At 45.4% G+C, this 17,853-nt stretch overlaps 1 protein-coding gene across 1 annotated transcript in view; it reads left to right on the top strand.

The window, feature by feature from the left end:
• The window catches only part of ST7 (suppression of tumorigenicity 7), a 134,297-nt gene that overhangs the window by 25,571 nt on the left and 90,873 nt on the right, over nucleotides 1-17,853 (top strand).

The raw sequence follows: 17,853 nt of genomic DNA, 5'->3' as shown, positions 1-17,853 counted from the left end.
CTGCTCGGAATGTGAAGAAAGATTGCCTTAAGAATGTGTAAGAAGAAAAATGAGTGACCATTAAAGATAAGAGTCCAATTCTTAGAAGGGCAGAAACTTTAAAAAGCAAAACAAAACCCCAATCCTGAAAAATTATTGAAATGATTTTGGTTTTTTGAAAAAGAAGTGAAGCCAGGATTGTTGTCTGCATAGACATCACCATGTTCGCTTCGTGTTGATGATCTGTGAGATTGTACAGGTCAAAAAAAGCACTTTGAGTTGCTCTACATTGTGTATTTTCCTTTTTAATTTTTTGGTCACGTGTATCTGTAAGGCTCAGGCACAGAGCATAGTGCTGGTAGAAGAAAGGGCTGATAGGAGCAGGGAGACCAGGCAGGCCCTGTGCTCCTGTGGTGCTGTGGCCGCACATCCTGTGTCAGCAGCATGGGTACCTTGATGTCTGTTATGAAGCAGCAGGTGAGAGATCGTTCTTGCCTGAATGCTCAGATGAGGCTTCTCTCCCCAGCCTGATCTGTTTTCTGGCCTTGTTCAGCTTTCCTTTGAGTTTATAGGTAAGGTAAAGCTTGGTTGCTTGATCATTGACCTTTTGAAATTTATTAAAATCCAGTTCTCACCTGGGTTCACGCCGCTGTGCTTGGCTATGTGGTCAATATGTAAAAAGTCTCCCATGTACGATAGCAGCCAGCAAAGCATTGTTCTTCATTGCTTTAGCTGCTTCTTGGAACTTGCTTATTGAGGTTGAATGTTTTTTCTTATGTCTGCCAGAATCCCAAGACATTACAATGCAATATTGTTGCTGGCACAGAACAATGAATGTGATCCTTAGTGTGAGAAAAACCCCTCTGAAAGCCACGCTGGTTCAGAGGAGGTTCATTGCTGGTGTTGCCTTTGGCTCTGGGATGTGGCTCACACAGTGCTGCTGCACAAAGGTACCACCTCGTTCCCGGTTATGGTCTCTGCCATTCTATGTTGGAAGCCTTTTCCCACTTCCTTCCATTTTTCTGCTCTCTAGAATGCACTCCAGCCTGTTCTGGCTGTGCCAGTGGTTTCTCTGTGACTAGCTTTGAGCACAGTTCTCTGGCTTTCCAGCTCCTCACAGTGCAGTTCCACATTTCAGTCTCAGAAAGATTTTAGATAAAACTGCTGTACATATCTGTGTATTCCTGCAGTAGCCAAGGCCCTGGCTTACCTCTGCAGTAACCCTGGTCTGTCATGTCCATCACCGCCCCCAGTAGTTCAGTACTATTTGTTGATGGTCCTTCACTGTTCGCTAGGATGGGCTCTGTGTTACCCTGCTGCAATGACGCTAGAAAGTCTCTTATGCAGTGCTTTCATAAGCATGGCAGGTATGTCTTTTATTGTCCTTTGAATGACGTTAAGGTGGGTTTTGAGGGAAAAAAAGTGCACAGATTTTTTTGTTGGTGGTGGTGATTTTGTTTGTTTGGTTGGTTGTTTTTTTTTTAGCTCTCCATCAAAGCAAAATCAAAGAATTTGCTTTTTCTTCCTTCCTTCCTTCCTTCCTTCCTTCCTTCCTTCCTTCCTTCCTTCCTTCCTTCCTTCCTTCCTTCCTTCCTTCCTTTCTTTCTTCCTTCCTTCCTTCCTTCCTTCCTTCCTTCCTTCCTTCCTTCCTTCCTTCCTTCCTTCCTTCCTTCCTTCTTTCTTTCTTTCTTTCTTTCTTTCTTTCTTTTTTTAAAGAGGTAGAACAAGCTAACAGGATGGGTTTGGCTGGATGTGGCAACCCATAGGAGATAGCCAGTTCCCGTTGCCATTGGAATTTGGGGTGTGCTGTGGGATTCAAACAAGGACAGGGCAGCAGCATTGTGTCTGTGCCAGAAAATGGGGCTGACTAAGTGCTGGAGTGACTAGGCTCTGGGACGGGGGAGGTGGGCTTTGAGGTGTACAAGAACGCTCATGGAGTGATCTTGGGGCTAGGGTGAGTGATGGGGCTTGATCAAGGTTCTCTAGACCTTGAGTGCATGTGCCCCTTCCCTTGAATTATCAGTTTCTTTCCCTTGGTCAGAGAAAATGTGTCTGGACTAGAAATCAGTGAGGAGTAAGAGTGTGAGGAGGAAAACTTTTGCAAAGTATCACTCATGCCTGTGGAAAGGACCGGTGCTCACCATATGGGAGAGCTGACATGTATTGCTGCAGAAGTGCACTGTGGTTTGGCGTTTGACAACCCAGCTCCTTCTGGTAGGGTGTGAACCTTTCAGATAGTATTGGCAATGTGGGGAAGCTCTTACCAGGCTGGCAGCTGTAGGTGTAGGAGATGGTGGGAGGCTCACAGTGCTCTGCTGGCTACCTCTTCTGATCATCTGTGCAGGATGTAGGAAGGGTGTGAGAGGTGTGGGATGGAAGCAGAAAGAGAAGTGGTTTCTTTATGACAGTAGGAGCAATTAAATGAGAGTTGGAAAGGGGTAAAAGCCACGCTACCAGCTTGAAGCCAGCAAATTCATTGCAAAACCCATTCATAAATAGAAAGGCAAAACAGAATGAGTGAAAAGTGCCCTGTGTGCTCACCTTCTACAATGAGAATTCAAAGACTGCACTAGATCACCTTTGTGGGGCCTTTGTTGTTAAACTGCATCTTTAAAACTAGAGAATCTTCAGTTTCTTTTCATGCTCTTCTCAGAAATTACTTCAGCCATCTTTGAACTGAAAAATGGTGTTCTATATTTCATACAAAAACTATCTTAAAGGAATATTTTACATATGTAATCTGTTGATATCCAAGGATTATTTTATCCAAGGACTGAGCTCTGACTATTTGGAGAACATTAGAACTGTTGGTGTGGGATACAGAAGTGACCAAAGGCCAAACATTTAGCTAGATAGATCATGAGCACATCATTTGCTGCAGTAATAGTATTCTAGGTCAAGATATGCCTCCTATAAAGAGCTGGTTTTGCACTGGAATAAACGGGAACTCCATGACCTCCGGGATTGGCAGAGGTGGCAGACTGCTGTGAGTCACTAGTAACTGTGCTCCATTAAACACTTTGTATGCATGGGTAGTCAGTGGCTGTTTGGTGTTCCCAGATCCGTCTCCAGGCAGTGGGGCTCCCCACATTCTACTCTGGAGGGAGAGTACCCAAAGGTGGCTGTAAGGAGCCTGTGAGAGCGTGGCTGCTCATTGTGAAGTAACAATCCTTGGGTTACAGCCATGTGCTGCCAAAGTGCATTGTGAACAAGTTCTAGTAGAGATTGATTTGGGGAACTTCTTGTGCTAAGAAATGCAGAAAATAATAGTTGGCTGCTGCAGAAACAATGAAACTATGGCTCATTACCACCAGCAGAAGTATGGAATTATTTGATTGATTAAGAAAATTAAACAATGGGGTTTTCCATGTAGAGCCTGAGCTAAAATTGATGTATCTTAAGGAAGATGAGGTTTTGTTTGTTGCCGACCAGTTAATTTGTTAACTGTATATTAATCCGTTGACTGGAGGAAAAAAACCACAAAGAGAAGGTCCTGTTTTCCTCGGAGGTCAGTCATGCCTCAGTTGCCTCTTTCAGATATCAGCTAAGGCAAACAAACAGCCAGGGAGCCAAGCTTGGCCATAGCTGGGTAGGTGGAATAAGGACTAACTTGTGTTTTGGCTTGAATTGGCACAGCTGTCTTGCTCTTGTTTCAGTCTCCCCTAGAAGGTGATTTACCACTTCACCATGACTTTTTGCAAGAGAACTGTCCACAATATCCATCACCTGGCCCTGCAGGTTTTTGTTTGATTAGTTTTTCCTTTGTGTTTACTGCTGCCTGTTGTGAACTAGTGAATCACTCTATTTTAAGTAGTCAGTAATAAGGAAAAACAAGAATGATTAAAAAGGCACATTTCAAAGAAAATAGATGTTTTAACTCTAGCTTGTTAACCAGGAAATTGCCCTTCAGAAAGCTCCTGCCTTGAAGACATCTCCTGGCTCTGTAACTTACACTGCATGTAAATTAACACTGTGGCTGAGCTGAGCTCTTACCATGGCTCCTGCAAGTAAAATGTTCCAATTCCCTTTTGGCCTCCACAGTGAGTGTGCAGCACATGTCTGTCTGGAGCAACCTGACGTGCGTCAGCGTGGGCAGTTACCAAAGTACATAAGTACATTTCAACAAGCGGTGCTATGCAGCTCTCTTATTATTATTTTTTTTCCATCTTCTGTGTTATTTTAAAGCAAAGCAAAGTTACTGACACTAGCTTCATGACAATGAAAGTTGGTGAAGGGTTAGTTTGCCAATGAAAAACAAATTCACATATGCATTCCTTTCATTTGCATCGATAATGCAGAACAGAACTTGAACAAAATGAACTATTTTTCATAGAAAATATTTTGCAAAAAGAATTGCTTTTGCAAGAAGCACTTATTGTATACAATGAAAACAATGTTCCAGAAGAGCCTTAACTCCCTCTGCACAGACATGCAAAAGGTATTTGGAATAAGGGGCATGTTGAGCATATGATTAAGACACAGTTGGTCTTTCCACTGAGGTCTTTTCTTGGGACTGGCACCACATCCCAGAGGAAGCTGTATGCTCATAATTGGACATTGGATATCATATATCCTTATTAAAGCACTCAGCCATTTGCTTTTCCCTGCCTATAATGTGTACAGAAAGTTATCCTTTTATTTCAGTTTCAATCAAGCAGATAGTTAGCAACAAGAAGAGTAATAAGGCCTGTAAGTCTGTTTTTACTGGTTTATAAACAGATGTGAGAGCAGGGAGGAGACCATACTGGACCTCATTCATCCAACGTGCAGTATTTCCAGTGATGTTTGCTGCAAGCTGAAGAAAGGTACAGTAGTCCATGTAAATTATTTAAAAATACATTTTCTTCCAGTCCTCTTGAGAGTTTTCAGAAGCTGTGTGCACAGGATATATTTCTCATGCTGTTTCTCTTAAATGTAAAAGCATGGAACATGTAAGCCCTGCCCTGCAGGTGCCTACTGGGCCCTGTGGGGCAGCCCCGGTGCTGGGAGCCAACCAACTTCAGTCCTGGTTCAGGGACAGATTGTTCTTTCTGCTTGGGGATTTGTTTTGGCTGACAACCAGAGTGTGTTCTACTGAGGATAAGTGGTGTCAAACGCTACTTGCCTATAATGTAAACAGGGCCAGAGGCTGAAGTGGGTAAATAATACTGACTGACAGCACACAGTTCTAAGAAGAGCCAATAGTGATCTGAAGACTGATCTGTTATATAGAGAACTGAGGCAGCGATGTACTCACCCTACAGCTGGCAGGGGGGACGTGTCCTATGCGCATGCTCTGCTACTGAAACACTTCTGTCTGGTTTGACAACTGATGAGGTAGGCTGAGTAAATAAATCCAGTATGTGAAAAGGGCTACAAAGCCTTCAGCTTGAAAGGAATGTGTCTCTGTGCTTTAACTTGCAGAAGGAGGAATGTCTGATTGCCAGGGAGATTTCGCTTTGGTGAAGTGACTGGTGCTGATTTTATCTTCATTGTGTATCTGCAAAGGCTGTGCTCGGCATGGGCTTCCTGCTTCAGCTGATAAAGCTGATAAACTCTCCTTGCCACCTAGTACCGGACACAGGCCCTCGAATCTTTCATGATGCTGAAGCCAGAGAATATACTTGGCACAGTGCTTCCAAGTATTGAGATACTGTTAAATCAATGGCATCATGGATATTTATGCAGCTGAACACAGCAGAAGGTGTCTCTCTCAGTTAAATACCTGCTCTTTGGGTGAGTCGGTCATGCTGAAGGCTGGGACCAGGTCTCAGGAACCTTGCACCAACAGTAAATGGCACAGCAAAGGCCTGGCAGGGAACTGCAGGTTCGCTGGACCTGCACAGTGCAGTCTGCTCATAGGGATGCCCATAGTTTGTTTAGAAACTTGAGTATGGTTCATGTCTGGTCATTTAGCTGCTGCTAAATTGCCATGCTGCTAATTATCATACCCATTTAGAGTCCTGCTTCTACTATGATGTTTGTGTATCAGACCATCGCTGGGCAGGAGGTAGGTGTGTGCAGTAATTACTAAAGTTTCTCAGTATTTTGGCAGCAGGGTATTTTTGCTGAGGGAACCCTCTGAGCCAAGAGGTGCTGTGAACTCCTCACGAAGGCAGTCCTTGCAAAGGCAAGCTCCCACATGAAGCAGGACTTGGGAGCTTCTGCAGTTCTCCTTCATGACTGGTGTCTGGCAGGAAGGGTGCTGGTGCAGCTGGATCTGCCATGAGGAAGGCAGGTGGCACCATTCTTTCCAGTCTTATTTTCCTCTAACTATATAGGAAAGTCTTCTATGACCATGACTAAATGCCTGACATTTTCTCTAGTGCTTTTTTGTTGACGAGAACATTTCCAAGGTGTTCATCGAGTTTAAGAGCCTACTTCCCCTCAAAGCTGGTGGGACAACGCTTAAGCACTATGGTGGAAGATTCTTCATCTGATGTGTGCTCCTTAGGTTGACACTTATCCAGAAAAATCTTTTTCAGTTTGGAGAATTCTCTTTCCAGGAAGGTTTTTACTATTCTGCTGTTGAGTGTACATCAAATGATGCTGCTGCAGCAAGGTCCAGGCCTGAAGCCTGCAGTCTGTGTCTGAGGTGGACATCTGGGCCTGCAGTAGTGTGTGCAAATGGGAGTTCTAAAGCTGCTTTGATTGTTTCATCAGCTCCTACAAGAGGCTCTTCTTTCTCAAGAAAACCTCTGCTTATTGAGTTATTCAAGCATGTACCTATCTGGTAGACTTGCAGTGCCTGGAAACTGACTGGACCCCATGGAACCAGAAGCTGTGACGCTACCAAAATCTTGTGCCTTGGGAAAACCAAAATCCTTAAATGCCTGGAGGTTCACCCAGTGGCACTGATGAAGCTTGGATTCCAGTGGATTTTGTTTCCTAACTGACTGTACAACTACATTGTATTTAGGGCTGCAGTGTCAGTTTAGCCAGCATAATGCACACAGATATCCACATAGGAAAATAAGAATAAAACTCTGAAGTTTTTCCCTGGTTACACTGTTAACTCTTTTATGCAAGATATATGTCCAGCACAGCACTCTCTCATGCAGTAGAGACCTCTATAAGTCATCTCCTCCCTACCTAATTACTTGCTGTCACTCAGCATGCAGGATGCTTGGTTTCTCCTGCCCCTCTGCAAAGTGGGGTTGCCGTGGATGATGCTTCCATTTATTAAGCAGGGACTTGTGCACACACACAGCATGTCCACGTGAATCTTATTTCCTTCGGAAAGCTGTGCTAAATAGCTCACACACCTTCTTGTACTGTCTTGTGGGTATTCCCTTGTAAACGTACAAGTCCTTCTTAATTTTTCCTGTATGTGCAATTGCTATTTGTAAAGTCAAATCTAACATTTTTCCCGTGTTTATTCACACTGAGAATTAATTTAAATTTAATCTTCCTCTCTCAACAACAAAACTTAGTCCTAGCTGTGAAGTTTTGGCATTAGATCAATCACCATTATTAATATGGATCATAATGCTATGTTGGCAGTGTTTACTACTGTTCTAAACCTCTCTGTTTCACTATTTTTGCATATAAATTGGATATTTTTGTGTTTTCTTTTTCTGGGGCACACGTGTTCTCACTGATACCAGTTTGCAGTGATACCAGGGTTTATTATGAATAGGCCTTAATCCTAATCTCTCATCCCTCAGAGTTGCATTAAAAATGTTAGTTTGTTTATAATCTATTTTTAATTTGTTATCCACCTCTGCTCACTCGTACATTTGAAGCTTTTGCATTTACATAGGTGCAGTCCCTTTGGCACAGATCTGTGGAAATGACCCTAATTTTAGGATGAAAAAACAAAAAACCCCACAAAATATTTCAGGCATTTCCCTCGATGTAGAAAATACACACTCTTCATCTTCTAATATTTTACTACTTTAAAAATGCATATAAATAGCCGTTTAATGAAATGTGTTTGATTTAACCACAGTGCTCACTTGTTGCTTCCTTTGCTTTCAAGCTCTCCTGGCTCATAACAAAAGATGGTGTGTTCTGCTGGTACATTTTTCAGATACAGCCGTGGCCCTGTTTCACCACGCAGTTGAATGTATTTGGGACAAAACTGGCTCTCAGAATTTAATGAAGTCATGCTCTGTTGAGGCCTGGGACTTGATCTTATTGGAAAACTCATGCATTTAATTTAGATTTGAAATGTTGTTTGCACACAGTGAGCAGGTAGTCCCACTGTGTTGGCAACTGTCTATATATTTTTTTGGGTATTGTTCTGTGTTTAAAACAAAAGTGACCAAACTGAAAGCAAACTCAAATAAAAAAGAAGTGAGTCATCATCCTGATCTTTTGACAGTACTGTACGGAAGATTAGATATATTCTGCTATTTATTAGATAATATTGCATAATTTTCCAGTCTCACACTGATTATAGGAAGGGAAGTGGTTGTAGAAAATGGCAGACTGAATCTGTATCATTTGTTGTAGGGAGTGACAGTACCTTCCTACTCTCTTGTTCTCTGTCAGTGGACCCTAGCTATTCAAGTATAGTCCAGGGGCTACTGGAAGCAAATTAGCTTTTATTGCCTAGGCTCTCAAGGCTTTATCACCTGCAGAACATGGGGGCCTAAGGTTTGAGATTTCCTTAAGATAGTGACGCTAATGAGGAGCAAACAATGAGCCATGTGAAGAGAGCGAGATGCCTGTCTGGCACCCACAGCTTCAGCCTTACCCTAGCATTAAATGCCTGCGCTGGGCTAATCCTTTCTTTCTTTTTTTTTTTCTTCTCTCTCATATGCAGTATTCTTTACATAAAGCTCTCTGTGTGCAGTACACTGCCATTTCTTAAATGCCAGAGCTTTGTGTCCATTAAGAGCGTTCCAGAAGAGCGTCCTGGGGGATGCAGAGCACAGGGCACTTCTCTGCTAGTTGCTGGGCTTCCCATAAAAAAACAGATTGCAATAATCATGTAAAGAGCAGTGCTGAAGCTAAGATGGTTTTTTTTGGAATTAAAGTTGAAAAATACTATAGTAATATAACAGAGCTCTATTATGGCTCATTTCATATCTCTTTTCAAAAATGAAATCTATCAGTTGGATTTTCTATCTCAGATTATGACCAACACAGACATAAGAACGTTTTCGGTGGAAAATTGAAATATGTATTCTTCACTTCTTCTTGTCATTTCTGTGTGTGCATACTCCAAAAACTTAGTTTTTGAGGCATTAGTTGGCTAAAATTGCTGCAGAAAAAGAATTATGTGAAATGGGGTTGCATAAACATGATATGGACTATACAGAAATATCTGAAAAACCAATGCAAGAGCAAAAAATAATAAAAACAGTCCTGTAGTCAGGAAGCCGTTCTGGTCTAAATTCTTCTTCGTATGTTAATCAGTTTAGAGACCTTGGCATTTCTTTCTCTGCCAGCTCACTCCTTCCTTTCTGTGCCAGTGAAATAAGGGAACTGAGGGAATGCCTCAGATATCCACGGATATTTTCCACCATGCTGCTTGCCCAGTTTCTGGGCAGTCTGGCTTCTGGTGTGGTCCTGCCTCTTGGGAACCAGGCACCTCCGCTCTCAGTTGCTGGCCTGGGCACTGGGAGAGTTCCTCTGTTTCCAAAAATGACGAATATCAGATGTTTCTTCACAGTGAAATTGTACTAGTAATGAAGATCCTCCCCAGTACGCTGGTGAATTATTCACCAGATATGTTTACTGGAGCTAATTAAGTGCCAGAAAAGTTGAGCAAAATAAGGCCATAGAAACTCTGACCTGCAGCTGAGTGATGTGTGCTGTCGTTGCTCTCCGTTATCCTCTGTAGCCTGGAAAACAGCCTTGCAGTAATTTGTTGGTGATTGGGCTTACGTGGCAAAGTGTTGGTAGCACCACAGTGCCCCATGCCAGAGCAGAGCAGAGCAGCTCCAGCTGCTCCAGCAGGGCCCAGCCCCTGCCAGAGAACAACCGCTGCAGAGCTGGGAGAGAGGGGGGAGAAACAAGAGAGCAGTGGCCCTGCGGGCACCGAGCTCAGGACAGGAGAAGATGCTCCAGCAGCTCCATGCAGCCAAGACAGGCCCACGCAGGAGCAGGCCCTCCCCTGGATGGTGTGGCAGTGCTTGTGGCCTGAAGGAGGTATGGCCGTGGATACCCCTGCAAGTGGGGGACCCGTGTGGAGCTGCCTGGAAGGTGAGCTCCATGGTGTGGAGTTGCATTGGAGCAGTCCTGGGACCTATAGGAAGGCCATAATGGATCAGCTGAGGAAGGACAGAAATGGGCAAAAATGAGGTGCTATGGACTGACTGCAGCTCACTCTGGGGGAGATGGTAGAAGAGGATAGATGGGAGAAGGCATTTTTAGATTGGTGTTAGTTCTGACTGCTTTGTTTTGTTATCAGTGGGCAATAAATCACATTCATCTTTCCATGCTGAGTATGTTTTGCCTGTACTGGTTATTGGTGAGTGATTTGCCTGTATTGGTTATTGGTGAGTGATTTCCCTGTCCTGATCTCAACCTACAGGTTTTTTTTTCATTGTATTTTCTCCCTCTGTCCATTTAAGAAGGAAAAGTGAGAGCAGCACGGTAGAACTGAGCTGCTGGTGTGAAGTCGCTATAGTTGGTGTCACGCAGATCAATAATTGCTGTCAGCTGCTGCTGGAGGCAACAAAACCTGGAGAAGCTGGAGGTGATGGGTAGCCTGCCTCTAAATTTAGGAGAGAGCTAACTTTCGTGGAGGCGAAATAAGTTCAGTGGTTGCTGCATGTACATGCATAATCACTCATGGGTTTCTTAAAGCATGTCAGTTGCCTTAAATTTTGTAACATCCTAAAAAAACTGACAGAGCAGGGTAGCTGGAGAGTAAGGCAGAGTTTAACCAACAAACCTTATTCATCTTTGAGGACAGTGAAAGTTATGCTATGGTGGAGGTGGGTGGGATTTCTCATGAGAGCAGTCTCAGTCCGACACCTTAGAGGTGCAGTGGATTCCTTCTCCTTTCCTGAAGTTTCTCCCATGGAAAAGGGGATTAAGCTCAAAAAGAAATGTTTCTCTAGCAACAAGAGAGAGCAAAGATTTCCACTGTAATGGATCAGAGTAAAGCATCTATATGAGTCTACTTCTGTTAGTAGCTTGCACTTCCCTGCCTCCACTCTTCTTGAGAGAAGTGATTCTGAAGCAGAAATTTATGTCCATATAAAATTGACATTTAATTTTTCATCTTCTTTATTAAAAGTCAAGCGATTGTTTAATGTTTAGACTCTCGTACTGACAAAATAGATACTTTCTTTCTCTGTAATGTAAATTGAGAAATAAGGAATATCTGTTCAAAGTGTGTTAGTAGCTGAGAAGCACATCCCTTTCTCTGGAAAATATGAATATACACCAGAGAACTTCACATATATATTTGCTGCTTTAAATATAGCTAGCTCACAGAGAAATGTATGGAAGTTATATTGTAAACGAATGTAATGCTTGAACAATGTCTTATGCATATTGTGAGAAGATCATAACAATGATAATTCTTGCACATTTCCTTTGACATTTTCTGCATGCTAGTTTACATCATCTGAACAGCTGTGTAGGATAGATAGATTTTCTCATAGGAAGAGATGAAAATTGTTAACCCTTCTTTGCAGAGTAAACAGCAAAATCAGGATGGGAAATAGAAATTCTAAATTCTACTAGTCAACTAATCTAACTGTATGGTTGTCGTTATATAAAGCAGGAGGTAGTAAAATTAAACCTATTTCGTAAGTGCTTTCGGTAGAGTTGATAAAGAATTTTGGTGCAGGTCTGTCAAGCATTGCTTCCTCCACAATGTAAAGCACTGACCTGGCAAAAGTAATGCTAGTGAACCGAAGTATGATGAATATCTCACCCAGGTGCTGTCGGGGTGGTTTGGGCCTTTCAGCCACGTATGCAGTGAGAACTTGGCAGTGGGCCTGGCTCCCTGACACCTGCATGGCTGTCACTGGCCAACCCTTAGGTTTTGCACCTTCTTTGGAAACAATGCTGTGGGAAGGTCAGATTTGCTCATCAAGAACTAAAATTATCCTTAAGCCATTGTACATTAACACAAGGGGTTTTGTTCCAGTGTTTGGTGTTTAAAGACGCTGGGAGCCTTAGGCATGGTGCGTAATAGGCATGTTGGCTTTGTGAGCTTGCCTCGGTTACTTGAAAGCTGAGCCAGAAGGCTTGCTTCCTCCACACACCACAGCTTTTTGTCAAGCTATTGCAGTTAAAGGAGGTGTTACTGGCCCTAAGTAGTCAAAATAAGTGCTTCAGTTCTGGGAATAGCCGAACTGTGGTCCTGTGCCACTGATAGCTTTGTGAGCAGGAATAATTTGGACATGCCTTAATGGTGCTGAGCGCCCACACTATGTCTGGAAATGTTAATTGCGATTCAGCAGCCAGGTCATTACTTCAAGTGCCAGGTCATTACTTCAGGTGTTTAAGAACAGATTGAAGACATCTGGTTAGTCATTGCCTACGGGTTGATCTGAGTCACTGTGCTCAGGTGTCCATCTGTCAGTGGGGAGATGAAAAGTTGCCCGTTGCACAGTGTGTTATGAGATGATGTCTCACCCCAGGGTATGGCCTCTCCCATCGCTCTGTTCCAGTTAAATGCTTCCAGAAGCCTGGTAGGACTAAGTGTTCTTGGGGTGTGTGCTGCACACATGCAGGCTGTTTGAAGAGCTGAGTGGAGAAACAGCCAAGGAGTATTCTGTGCCAGCAGAGGTAACCATGAGAAGAGCTCAGAGCGCCTTGTGTTTTGCCCCCGACCCTTTGTACAAGTACAGCAAGGAGATGGGGCTTGGTACAGCTTCTTGTCCTCCTTCCTTGCTCTGCTTATGGCCCAGGGCTGTAGGGAGGAGCACACTGCCATTACTGGGCTTGCACTGGACCCACACTGCCCTTCCCTGAGTGCAGAGAGATGCCAGTGGGTTCCCGTGGTTCTGATCTGTGCATTGTTTCCCAGTGTGCTCTTAGGGCAGCAGCATCTGCCGGTGGCTAGCAGTTCCCCAATTATTTGAGTGTGTTGAGATGTTCCAATGGAAGGTGCCTCCACGGTTAGCTATTACCCATTCTCCCTGCCTGCTTATCACAGTGACATGGTGCATTCTGCAAACAACACAAAAACCCTTGCAAACAGAGCGGTGGGAGCATTTGGTAATGGGTAAACTGCAAAAGATCAGAAATAGGGGGTAGCCTTTCTTTAAGTGCTTTGCTTAATGGACTTGCATCTATTTCCTTTCTTATTGGCCACTGGCAGCGCTTTTCTGTCTTTGCCATGGTTATAGCTGCATGTACTTGCTCGGCAAGACTCATTAAAAACTCCTCATTGTGCCCCATTTGGACTGCCGTGCTGAGAGATGACCCCTGATATCTGCAAGCTTCTGCACATCAGCTTACTGCTTTGCTGCTCCTGCCAGTGCAAGGCATGGAAGTGCCTTTTGTCTGCAGTGGGATTGGAAGGAGTCAGCTGAAGCCTTTGTTTCTACAGTTTAACATTTTGAAATTGCCGAATATCAGAAAAAATATGCTCAATATGCGAAAAAATACAGCAAAAAAATGCACTTGCAGAGGCTAAGAAACACTAAATCTGGATGGCTTAAAGGAATAAAGAAAGAATTAAAATGGTTCTTTCGTTGCTAGGATGCTTTTTTATCGCTGATAGCAGTGTGATTTGGGGTTTTTTCTTCTTTTAATGTAATTTATTCACTATGGTTAGAGCACTGCTACACTGTGTTCTGATAATAGGTTTAAATAAATGAGATAGCTGGCTAGTGCCACGTGAAGGGGGTTTTTGAAGTGCAGATTGGCTCAGGGTTTTCATTTCTCTTTGAAGGAAAGATAATGAAGAGCGTTAGCAATAATTTGTGATTATTGTATATTGAAAATGCCGTAAATGGCATTGACTTGGACATTTGTCCCCGGAATTTACTCTGCATGATGTGTTTGCAAAGAAGCACTTTGCATCTCGTGCAGCTGAGCAGAGAAGTGTGAATTGATAGCAGATATTTCAGTTAGAGTTAAAGGCGCAGGTCGGGGGGTTTATCATCGGGGAAGGAGATAGACGTCTGCTTCTTTGTCTTTTGTATTTTGTGACAAAGGAATCCCCATCTGAATTGCTGCGCTCCATCCGAGCCCCCTCCGAGCCTCTGGTTAGCAGCAGTCAGTCTTTGCAGTGTCCTGACGTCATCCAGTGTATGCATGAGCTATGCTATTGTCTTACCGAGAGCAGGGCTGGGGATTGCAGTATCTGGTGTCCGCTACCTATCTCTGCCCGCTGCTCTCGCGGGAGCGACGCCGGCCTTCCCTTATCTCTTGGATTTAACACAGAGGCTCCTGCCTTTGGCTGCCCGAAGAAGGACCTTCGCTCTGGGGGCACGCAGAGCTGTCTGCAGCGTGGAGCAGAGGAGGGGAGAGGAGGAGAGAGGAGAGGAGGGTCTGGCAGCTTGGATAGCTCGGACTGCATTGTCTGCCTTCATGACCCCTGCTGTGTAGCGGTCTCATCCCTGCTCTCATACACTCCCTCTGTCTTCCACTCTTTCTTCTCTCCTTTTTAAAATAGCAGCATCTGGGGCCAGCCATGTTTGGCACTGAATCCTCATGTAAGTAAACGCATCCTGCTTGCATCCTCTTTCTGTTTGAACAGGGCCGGTGGTATTGTTTGCTGCGCGCCGCGGTGCCAGCGGGCTTACAAAGGGACGGGAGATGCAGGAGGGTGGCATCCCCTCCGTGTGGCTGCGTCCCGGCTGCGGGCTGCCAGAGCACCAAGGGGAAAAGGCAGCCTCCTTGGAAGTGCTAATTGATAAGCTCGTCCTAATTGATAAGCTCATCTGATGGTCCTTGGTTGTGAGTGCTCTGGTGAACGCACTGCATGGATGGTACATTGAGGGGCTGAGATTGCGGCAGCGTGAGATGGGCTGAAGATGGGAGGGATGGCTTAATCTGACAGAAAAGATGGTCTCGTTGTCTTTGGTTCTGTTTCTGGGAGCAGGGAGACTGTCTTGGGATCCTTCCTGTGTCTGGAGAATCCAGAATTAAATCAGTTGAGTGGAATGCTTAATAGTAGAAGTGGTTCTAAATGTCTAAATGGGTGAAAAATCCAAAAAAATGGCATTGTTTATTCGGTTTTTTGTTGTTTTTTCCTGATCTCTGTGCTGGAAAATCATAGCTGAGCTTGCCATGTAACAGCAACACAGACACATGCCTTGGAAAACAAGGAGCTTTTCTTCAGTGGGAGCTGCAGTCGGTTCCCTGCAAACCTGGCCGTGGATGCAGCCCAGGGTTTGGGTGGAAGTGGTGGTGTTGGTGCAGCAGTGGGGGGGACCTGTCTTATCTGTGATTATCCACAGGCTGAAAAATGCGGCACTGTACTTCATGCCCAGATAACACCGTGCATTGCAAACCGACCCTGGCACAAAGCAGAGCATCTTCCCTGCAGGCGGTGTTGCTGCATCCCCACACCACTGGGCTGGGGCTGCTCTGCAGCTCAGCTGCTGCCAGGCAGCCGTGAGAGCGTGGGGAGCCCTGGGGACCCACTCCTGGTGCGAGGCTGGGCTGGGGATGGGCGGCTGCTCCCTCTGCCATGCAGTGCCTGGCCACGGTCGGGCAGAAAAACCTGTGCCTAGTTCCTGTCTGCTTTAGAATGGTTTTTCATGTGTTGCACTAAACATGCTTGAAGCTCTGGGTCGATGGAGTGCGAGCAGAAATACCCAGTGCTGTGGCTGCGCCTGTTGATGTTGTGGCCGTATTGATACAACACAGCCTGTGTGTATGGGGAGGTGTGTGCCTGTGCACACTGCGTATGAGTGTGCGGTGAAGTACAGTCGGTCCTGCACCTGCCCTCCTGCAGGCAACACATGCTGCAAACTTGGGAAGTCAGGAGTACTGGGTGTTCATTTCCATGCTGCTCTCTTGTTTCATGACGTGCGCCATTAAATGGTTTGCCTGACACATCTGGATGCAGCCACCAGCGTGCTAACTGCCTGTTTCCATGACTCCCATGCCTATAGATTTAGGGGATGGGAGCGTGTACAGTCATTGTCAGCTTCCTGGGGGTGGTCCAGCAGTGTTCATTCACCTCAGGTACAGTGCAGTGCAAGCAGTTGTGGAAGATCTGACCTAGGCTGTGCCCTGCCCTTGTCCAAATGTACCTCCATGCTCAGCTGGGGCACAGAGCAGGGACCTGGCACTGGAGGGGCTCTGTGCTACTGGCAGTGCCCTGATCGTTGCTGCTTGGTCCAGGAACCGGTGGTCTGAGTTCAGAGAAAGAAAATTGAATGGGAATTCTTCTGATCAAAGTGGAGTCAAACTGAGGGTTTTTTGGCCTCCTCTCTGCTCCTGCCTTCGTGTTCCCGTTGCTGGATGATCAGTGCAGCCATCTGGTTCTTAATATTTCAGTCCTGCCAGAATTGTGCTGGGTCCACCAGGTAGACTTTCACAGTGCTAAAATAAATTCATAAAATTCAGCTTTCTCTGTTCCTTTAAAATCCTACAGGAGCTGTTTCCACAGCTGTTCAAAGAGCACAAAATGAGCAGATTGCAGTTTGTTCATCCTGCTCGCTTACACGTAGTATTTAGGAATCGATTAGGAACTCTGTCGCTCAGTGACACAGATACTTCAAACGTCAAACACTCCGCAGTTCTGCTTTTGCTTTTTCCTTCTAACAGCACGAGAAGGGCAGTGCAGAAGCGCTTATCACTGCCTGGGCGCTAGGAAAGACAAACATGGGGCACGGTGGTGTGGCGGGGAGCTGGGACGTGCTGTGCTAGCAGATGCCAGCCCTGCGGCACGCTGCGAGCTGGGAAAGGGCAACGCAGAGCTGTCTGCAGGGAGCTGGGCTGCAGCGCGGCAGCTCCCGTGTGGCCATGCTCAGTGCTTTCCATCAGTCACGTGCCCTCTTTGTCATCCCCACGGGGAACACGTGTGCTGGAAATTGTTCATCCTTGGTGCTTTTGTCCTGACCTCTTCCACGCAGCACGCTGTCAGGCACAGCAGCTGGGAGAGGCTGGGGTGATGTGGCTCAGCTGGAGCTCTCGGTGCGATGTAAAGGAATGGGGCAGGCTGTGGTTCGGAGCTCATGCAGCTTATGAAGAGGGAGGCTGGTATGTGAGGTGCTGTCCTTGGGAAAATGGGTGGCTGAAGGCTGCAGTGGACATACTGGAAAGAATCTGTGTAATGGCCACTAAGATGAGGAAGGGACTTGGAGCATCTCCAGTGATGAAGCTGAGAGAGCTGGCTCTGTGCGAGCCAAACTCTTGTCAGTGATGCCCCGTGTCAGGGCAGGAGGCAGCAGGCACAGCCTGGTTCCCTCTGAACATGTGGAAGCAGCACTTTGGTGTGGTGCTGCAGGTGGTGGAGCACTGGCACAGGTTGCCCAGAGGCTGCGCGGTCTCCTTGGAGATGTTTAAAGCCTCCTGGTCATGGTTCTGGGCAACCTGTTCTGGGTGTCCCTGCTGGAGCAGGTGTTGGGCCACAGGTCCCTACCAACCTCAGCCATTCTGTGTGGAAAGGGATGCCCTGCCCACTTATACTCTTTTCTGCTCTGTCCTTCAGTGTTATTGTTCCTGGGCTATATTTTTTTTTTCCAAACTCCCAGCCAGAATGCATTAAATGGAAAAGGTTGCACCAAGATAATTGATTTTATAGCATATAGGGTCTTGTAAAACTACATAAGAGCAGCAGTTAGCAACGGAGAAATGAGAAACTGTAGTGCTGGTTATTAAGAACAATTTCTTCTACCTTAAAAGAGGCACTCTGTGAAGATGCCCAAGTACTAGAACGAAGCTGAAGTCTTCAGTTCATTAGCAAGTAGGGTGCCTGGGACCCAGCTCCAAAGCTGTACTGTGTGATGGGCATGGGTGCTGCTGTCCTGGGCCGGAGTACCTGCCTCCTTTCACCATCCCAACCCTCAGGAGAGC

Source organism: Meleagris gallopavo, chromosome 1, assembly GCF_905368555.1.
Source record: "Meleagris gallopavo chromosome 1, MGAL_WU_HG_1.1, whole genome shotgun sequence".
Taxonomy (NCBI): domain Eukaryota; kingdom Metazoa; phylum Chordata; class Aves; order Galliformes; family Phasianidae; genus Meleagris; species Meleagris gallopavo.
Note: the sequence above shows the minus strand (reverse complement) of the source record. Positions and strands in the feature narration are given on the sequence as shown.